The sequence below is a fragment of the Mauremys reevesii genome, linkage group 27 (genome assembly GCF_016161935.1).
Source record: "Mauremys reevesii isolate NIE-2019 linkage group 27, ASM1616193v1, whole genome shotgun sequence".
NCBI lineage: Eukaryota > Metazoa > Chordata > Testudines > Geoemydidae > Mauremys > Mauremys reevesii.
Genome location: NC_052649.1, coordinates 9,862,335 through 9,869,760, shown reverse-complemented (window position 1 = coordinate 9,869,760; position 7,426 = coordinate 9,862,335). Strand labels below are relative to the sequence as shown.

The window sequence follows — 7,426 nt, the reverse complement described above, 5'->3', positions numbered from 1 at the left end:
CACGGTGTAGCCTTTCCTGCTCTTATTGTAGTCAAGGCGCTAACTCGCGACACTGGCATCCAAATCTGCCTTTATGTTTCAAAGCGGTTACACTCAAAGTCTAGCTCTGAACCCACATCATCTCATATCGGTGTAACAACCCGCTAGCAGCGTGCTGGCTGCAAGCGATTGGAATAGGAGTGCAGTGAGTCATCCACTGAAAACTAGTCCTGCCATCAGCACAGGGGACTTTACAGGGAACAAAATGAGATGGCAGGGCTCTTACACAATAAAGGAATTTGAACAAGCGAATCCTCTCAGCCAACATTTAAAATTTTTACAAGTAAGGCAAAGTTCCACACATCAGGCGTTAGAGGCTCCTGCTTGTGGCTGAAGTGGAAAAGTGACTGTTCAGGAGGTAAGAGTGAAGTGTGCAGAAAGGAAATCTCAAGAAGCTTCAAATGATTTCAAAACCGCTTCACTACCTTCAAACAAGGATGAAAAGATCTGAGATCAGAAACAATTGGGCCTAAATCAATGACAAGCTATCACAGTGTAGGATGATCAGCTATTTTATCTCTCACTTTTTATTCATATAGATAATGTTTGTCAGAAATATTATATTACCAAGAGCCCAATTCAAATACTAAGATTAGTGACACTTGATTGGATGAATAATTTCAATATCTAATTTTCAGCAAATGTTTTCTAAATCAGTTACTGACAAATTAATTTTTAATTATAATTAATAACTGCTTTTTGTTGAATATCCAGAATGGGAAATAAAGTGACTATTTTAATCTGCATGGAGTTAAATTTCCGTATTTTCACCCCATCCTGATGGGGATCCAAGTATATTTCTATTACTTCTTTTTCTGACACATGTACAGGCTTTTGACCGACCTTCATTAAGAGCCATGTGAATGCTTTCTGCATAGTTGCCAGCAGGTACTTGAGGGTATTACCAAACCTGCTTTCCAAGCATAGGCGCAACAGAGATTCCTTTCAATCTAAATTAAACTATTAGTTTTTGGAGTAAATATGAACCTGCTTCATACAAATATTTTCCTTCTCCAGGGATCTCTGTGAGCTTGGGAAAAGAATGGCTTTTCCTTGAGAATAGAAATTAGACATTCTGAATACAGCAATAGCACCTTTAATGACTTTATTATCGGAGATGTTGACAAAGCTTTCTCCTTTATCTCTCTAATTATTGCTTTTCTAACAGTATTTATTTGACAGAAAAAAATTTCCCCTCTCTTCAGGCAAATGTGTCACCCCTCCAAACAGAGTCTGAATACTAGAACAGGGAGGCTGGAACAGAAGCAAGAAAAATCCCCCTTTCTGATCTTACTGTATGGAAAATTATAAATTTTCGTGGCTTTATCTGTGATTTGAATATATAACACACTGAATATAAATGCATTTTTCCATCATTGGAAGACACAGAAGTTTAGATCTAGTATAGGCAGCCTTTTACCCAGGACTCTGACTGTATATACTTCAAGTCAAACAGATGGTGACCAAAAATCATTAACAGCTAACAGGAACTCAGCAGCTTTTGTCAAATGACATTTCTAGCAGAGGGAAAGTGTTTACGTTCTTTCACCAGCTCCCCGTCCCTTCTCCAACGAATATTTAATTTCTACACTGCAGAACGGTTCCAACAGGAAGGAATGAGAGAAACCCACCCTAAAATACATTATAGTGGTCATTCTCATGGACTATAGGAGACCTGGGTCCGAATCACTGTTCCACATCAAGCAGAGACAGAATTTGAACCTAGTGGGTCTCCCACATGCCAGGTGATGCTCTAACGCTGGGTTACTGAGTTTAAGGGGGGCAGCAGTATTATCACCACCTGTCTTTTCACCAGATTAGGTAACAGCTCGTTTGTGAATCCTGCTGAGGTTGAGGCAGGAGTCCGGCACGGCGCACTTTCTCTCCATGCACTGCAGGTGTCAGTATCAAAGGATGTTAATCTGGTACTGTTTTAGCAGAACTTCAAATTAACAGAATAGTATGCACAAACCTCTTATTACTACAGCTACTAGCATTATTGTAACACGTGCCAATGGTGCCAGACGCCTATCCGTACATTAGAAATACATCCGGTTTCCACAAAGGGAACAGCTCTGTCCTGTTCTCCCTAGTAACAGCAGTTCTCTGAGCTGCATCTAATCCAGGGGAGTCCCATTGCCTAGAGACATTTCTCGTTTGCTAGGGGAAAGCGTGCAACAAACTAACAGGCACAGAACACATTTCCTAATTACTGTTCTGTTGCGAGTCAATCAATCTATTCCTGAAGTCTTAAAGGGGATGGATGTAACCAGGAATTCCCATTGGGAGCTTTTATTTGAGGAGTGGGAAAGGCATCCCTAACGTTATCAGTAAGAACAAAGTTATTTTAGTTCTACCCTAGCTGACAGCAAATGCAAACCCAACACATTTAAACATTATTTACCTAGAACAGTGTTGACAGATGCAGTAGTCTTGGAGATATGTTTCAAACTATTTAGGAGTGTTGACATATTTAGTAAAGGATTTTACTTACATATAAGCATGAGGGTGGGTTCTTTGACGGAGGATGGGTTCGTAAGGAATGAAAGGGATGATAAAACTTAGAGATAGCGAACAGACTTGCTTGATTTTTGGTTACTAATTGCTGCACAACCAAGAGAGTGTCAGACACTCAGTTTAAAGACTTTATTCAGTGGTGTCCAACCTATGCAATGATGGAATAAGTTGTGACTTAGAAAATCGGTATTCGGTTGTGAACTAGAATTGGCCTCCCATAGCTGCACCTTGTGATTTTTAAACCTAAAGTATTTAAATCAGCCCTAGCACGGTCTCCAGTCTCTTGCAGCAGCTTTAGGAGCTCTCGGCTGCGGCTGTCAGTTCTTTCCAGGCTGTTCAGTAGCGCCCTACTGGCCACCTGGGGCATTGCAAGGCAGGCAGGAGAGTAGCTCTAGTCTAGTTAAACCATTGCCTGGTTCCTTGCTGAGCTGGAGGGCTGCTTGACTGGCTCTCCCTGAACCTAGAGGACCTCCTAGCAAAAGACTCCTCATCCTCTTCGGCACAGCCCTTCAGGGTAACCCAGCAGAGGATAACTGGAGAACTAACCATTTACAGCTCCCCAGTTCTCTGGCCCAGTCCAACTTAGAGCTGCCTCTAGACTGCTCTGACATGAGCCAGCCAGCTACCATTCCCTTGGTAGCATACACTAGTCAAGGAGAACCGGAAGCATTACACTCTAGCTGTTTTATTTATGGCCCCTCTAATATGCCCCCTGTATCAGAAGCCCTAGAGATGTAGGGGTCAGCTATGGTGCTCGTATAGCCACCAAGGACTCTGCAGCAAATTTCCAGATGAGTCTTTGTATCTTGTGAGAGGAGCAAAAAAATCTGATTTTGCTGATTACAGTGCTTTGTCAGTGGCCAAGTTATGGGCAGTCTTGCCTAATGGTTGGTGCAAGAATTTAGCCTGCTACTTAGAACTGGTCCAGGAGCACAACTAAAAGTTAGAGTCAGAGACCAAAGCCTAATCTGAAGGGTTAATCTGACTCCCAGGAGGCATAGCTGAGGGTCCAAGCCAGGAGTCAGAAACAAAAGCCTAACCCAAAGGGTTACCTGCAGTCACACTCAGAAGGTGGAGCCACAATCTGAGCCAGACATCAGGAAGGGGGGGGGAAGGGAGAGAGACAGTAGCACAGGGAAAAGACCAAACACAGCTACAGTTTTGAATACATTAAGCAGTCACTAGACTGTGGCTGCTACTGAGTTTAAGTATCCGTCTGCAGACTCCTGCAGCCAATCAGATGGTGCAATAAATCAGACAGCTTCTATCAGGGCCAGCTACACTTATTGGGTTGTCAGGAGGCTGGCTTTACTGCAGGCTGGCCCCTGATACTCTTTAACCTTTTCAGGCTGAAAGATTGGCCACCACTGCTTTAAATCACAATAGTCTTTATAACAGAACCAACCAAATTGAAGATGTGGCACAAGGCCTTTTACTGGTTTGGTTTTATAGGTAGGTTTCCTCCCAGAAACTGAAATTCTTAATTTCCCTCCCCATTTGGGGACTGTGGAGGATTGGAGCACTTTCCAGAAAGCTACCATTTCTTTTTAGTAAAAGGAAAGCCCAACAGGTACTCTCAGATGAAGAAGGATATTTATGGAAGACTAAATGGCCTATAAAAGGGAAGCCAGCTCAGCTCCTATGGTGGAGATCCCCTATTTATGTACAGAAATAGACTGTTATTCTGAGTGAAACAACATCAGACTTACTTATTCTAATAAAACCAGAACTAATTAATGGAATGATCTTTTGTCCCTTCAATTTCTTTAAGTCGTTGGGCTACTTTATTGTGAAAGTGTGCTGACCACACAAAACATTCTAAGTCTTTGTGAATCTTGTTGACTCGTGGCTTATTTTACATCTTCCCAGACATGAACAATATACATTAGTAAGAGCCACTTTAGAATGATGCCAGATATTATCCAGAGATGAATGACTGATAGCTATAGAAAATTATGAAGTCTTTAAAACAAATATACAAAAACAAGGGTAGAAAAAGTGCAAGCCACCCAGTATTGCAAGAAATTCAAATTGGATAATTGTTCCCAAATCTCTTTAAAAACTAATAAATCAGGGCCAAAATCTTGCTTGCTTTTCTCTTACCAGTAGTCCCATTAATTTTATTGGGTCGCTTTGTGTGGATAAGGCAAGCAGGATTTTGCCCATGGTATATTTAAATGGTTTAAATAGTAAAACTATGTAAAGAGGAAAACAAGTATAATGGCAGAGTCCTTCACACATAGAACACTGCCATAAATATACAGTGGCAAAGAATTCTGTGGCACCTTATAGACTAACAAACATATTGGAGCATACGTTTGTTAGTCTATAAGATGCCACAGAACTCTTTGCTGCTTTTACAGATCCAGACTAACACAGCTACCCCTCTGATACATAAATATACAAGTATCTTGAATATTTCAAAGGAGCAAATAGCTAGCCTTTCTGTATTATCTCAACAGAAAATCATTCCCCTGAACTCAGACTAAATTTTGGAAGGAGCGAGACTAGGTTTTGCCGCTGGGGATGAAAGGAACAAACATGGCTTTGTCACATTTCTATCTCCAGGATTCTGGGCTGGCTTATGAGTTGATGCAGTTCCCAATTTAAATAAGAACAGCCCTGGAGGCTTCTCTAACATGGTGACTCTCCAAACCCAGAGGAGCAGGCAGCCAGTGTGAGTTCCCCACCTTTCCAAGGGCAGTAGGGCTCAGGCTTCTGGCTTCAGCCCTGGGGTGGTGGGCTCCGGTCATGGGGCTTTTCGCTCTGACCCTGGGCTCCCCCGCTCCCCCACTCCCATTGCCCTAGTCCCCACTCTCTCTATGCGCCTCTCCATCCAGGCCTTAATTTGTCCCTCGCTTGCTGGATAAGTCTGCTGTGAAAAGTGATATTTGTATGTTTATCATCACTTTTTACTGCCTCCCAACTAGCTAGTAAGTCTGCTGTGAAAAGTGATATTAACAAACATACAGATATCAGTTTTCACAGAAGCTAGTAAGTTCACTAGCTAGTAAGTTTTTTAAAAAGCAACCAAAAAACAAAAGAAACAAAAAAGACAAGAACATGCAACATACTTTATTTTGTTTCTATTCTGTTTAGGTCCAGTAAAGAATAGAGACAACTGTACATTATTTTTATTACTGAGTCTGCAAACAAAAAAAAAAAGCCCTACATAAATTACAATGATTTGGACATGTACACATGCATATATATTTATTTTTCCTAAAGTTAATTAAGTATTTTAGAGAGATGACCAGCAGGAGTTGGTGGTTGCACTCTAAGGCCACCAAAAAATTTCTTGTGAGAACTCCTGCTTTAGGAGATGCCCGAGTTCAAGAGCTGCATAAGCCATGCAGACATGTCTGGTACAGCCTTCCTTTGCTTAGAATGAAATTCACTCCTGTTTTCTCCCCTCATATACAGCTAAAAGCTCTAGTTCAAGTCCTCATCAGCTCATATCTTGATTGCTGAAACTTTTTCCTTTCTGGTGTTGCCAAATGCAATCAGTTTTCCCTCAAGCCCTTTAATACATTCTGCCATGGGAGTAGCTCCCAGTAAAAATCCAGAAAGCCACTATATCATCTTTTAAATCCCTCCTTAAAACTTTGCTGTGATGTCTCCAATATATCTGACAATGCTTAAGCCATGATATGCCATAACTGCTTCCTATTGCACCAAATAACATTGTTTCACTATTACCTTGTCCTCCCAACTCATCCGTTTGAATTTTTCCAGCTGTTATTTCTTGTCATATTATACAAATTATAAATTTGTTGGCACAAGAACTCTTGTGTGTGTGTATAGCACCCAAAACAATGGAACTTTGCTCCCTGAATGAGCCTTCTAAAGTGTAACCACAACAAAAATAATTTTAAGTCAAAATTTTCTGATAAAAGTGTATGTTGTCTCCATTCATGTTTTCCATAGTCACCTTCAGAAAGAGCCTAGGCCTGGGAAATTTCCTGCAGAAAGCTGAATGTTTTGGGAAGTTTTGAACCACCAAACAACAATTGAAAGGGAAAACCAGAGAGAAATGTAAACATTATTATGATCCAATTGTACCCCTAGGGACTCCATGTTGAAGGGATCCCTTATATATGAACACTGAACAGATTGAAAGCCTGCATTATTAGTGGCTTAAATTCACCCATGGCTACAAGAGGTGAAAGCAGGGCCCAGTTCACTCACAAATCCAGGTTCTTAGCTCTGCCCTATTTCCCTGGGGAAGGAGGCGGCGGGTTCTGTGCCCGCCGGCTGGCTGTGGGCTGGCACCATTTCCTACAGGAACCCCGGGGCATGCCCTGAGGCCGCACATCTGGGCGGGGCTGGCGCCCCCTTCTCCCCCGCTGAGGCTTGTGTTCTCCTTTAATCCGCGCAGCCACACAAAGGGACGGGGGGGGGGAGGTTAGCCAGTTTCCCAGCCAACCCCCCCGGAGGAAGGGGAAGGGATGGAGGCGGTGCGTGCAGCTCCAGTGCTCTAGGGGCGCATGAGCGAGGCGCGCACGGGGCTGGAGGGACGCAGACACGGGGGATCTGCTCCTCTCTCCACGGGAGGCAGCCCGCCGCCTGAGCACCGAGTCCCGGCCGCGGCCGGCAGCCAGCTCCGGGTCCCGCAGGTAACAACCCCGGGCGGCGGCGGCTGCATGTCCCTGTGACCGCGGCCGTAGCGCGCTCCGCTCCGCGAGTCCCCAGCAAAGGCACTGGCGGGGAATTCCGTGGGGCCGGGCCGGGCCGGGCCGCTACCTATGCCCCGCTCGGGGAGGCTGGCTCCCGCTTGGCCCTCGCTCCACCTGCAAGCTCCGGACGCTGTAAGGACAGATGCCTGGGCGCTCGGAGGGAGGATGGGCACATGGCGCTGGAGGCGGGGGGA

The 7,426-nt window shown here is 43.9% G+C and overlaps 1 protein-coding gene across 2 annotated transcripts in view; it reads left to right on the top strand.

Moving 5' to 3' along the window:
* MPP3 (membrane palmitoylated protein 3) overlaps positions 1-7,426 on the top strand; it is an 82,919-nt gene that overhangs the window by 29,197 nt on the left and 46,296 nt on the right. Inside the window, exon 1 of one of the 2 annotated variants that reach the window (XM_039516388.1) lies at positions 7,014-7,172. The exons of the other annotated variant lie outside the window; for it this stretch is intronic. The gene's annotated coding sequence lies outside the window, so the exon portion shown is untranslated. Of the gene's footprint in view, positions 1-7,013; positions 7,173-7,426 lie in introns of those variants that run through there. 2 annotated transcript variants of the gene reach the window in all.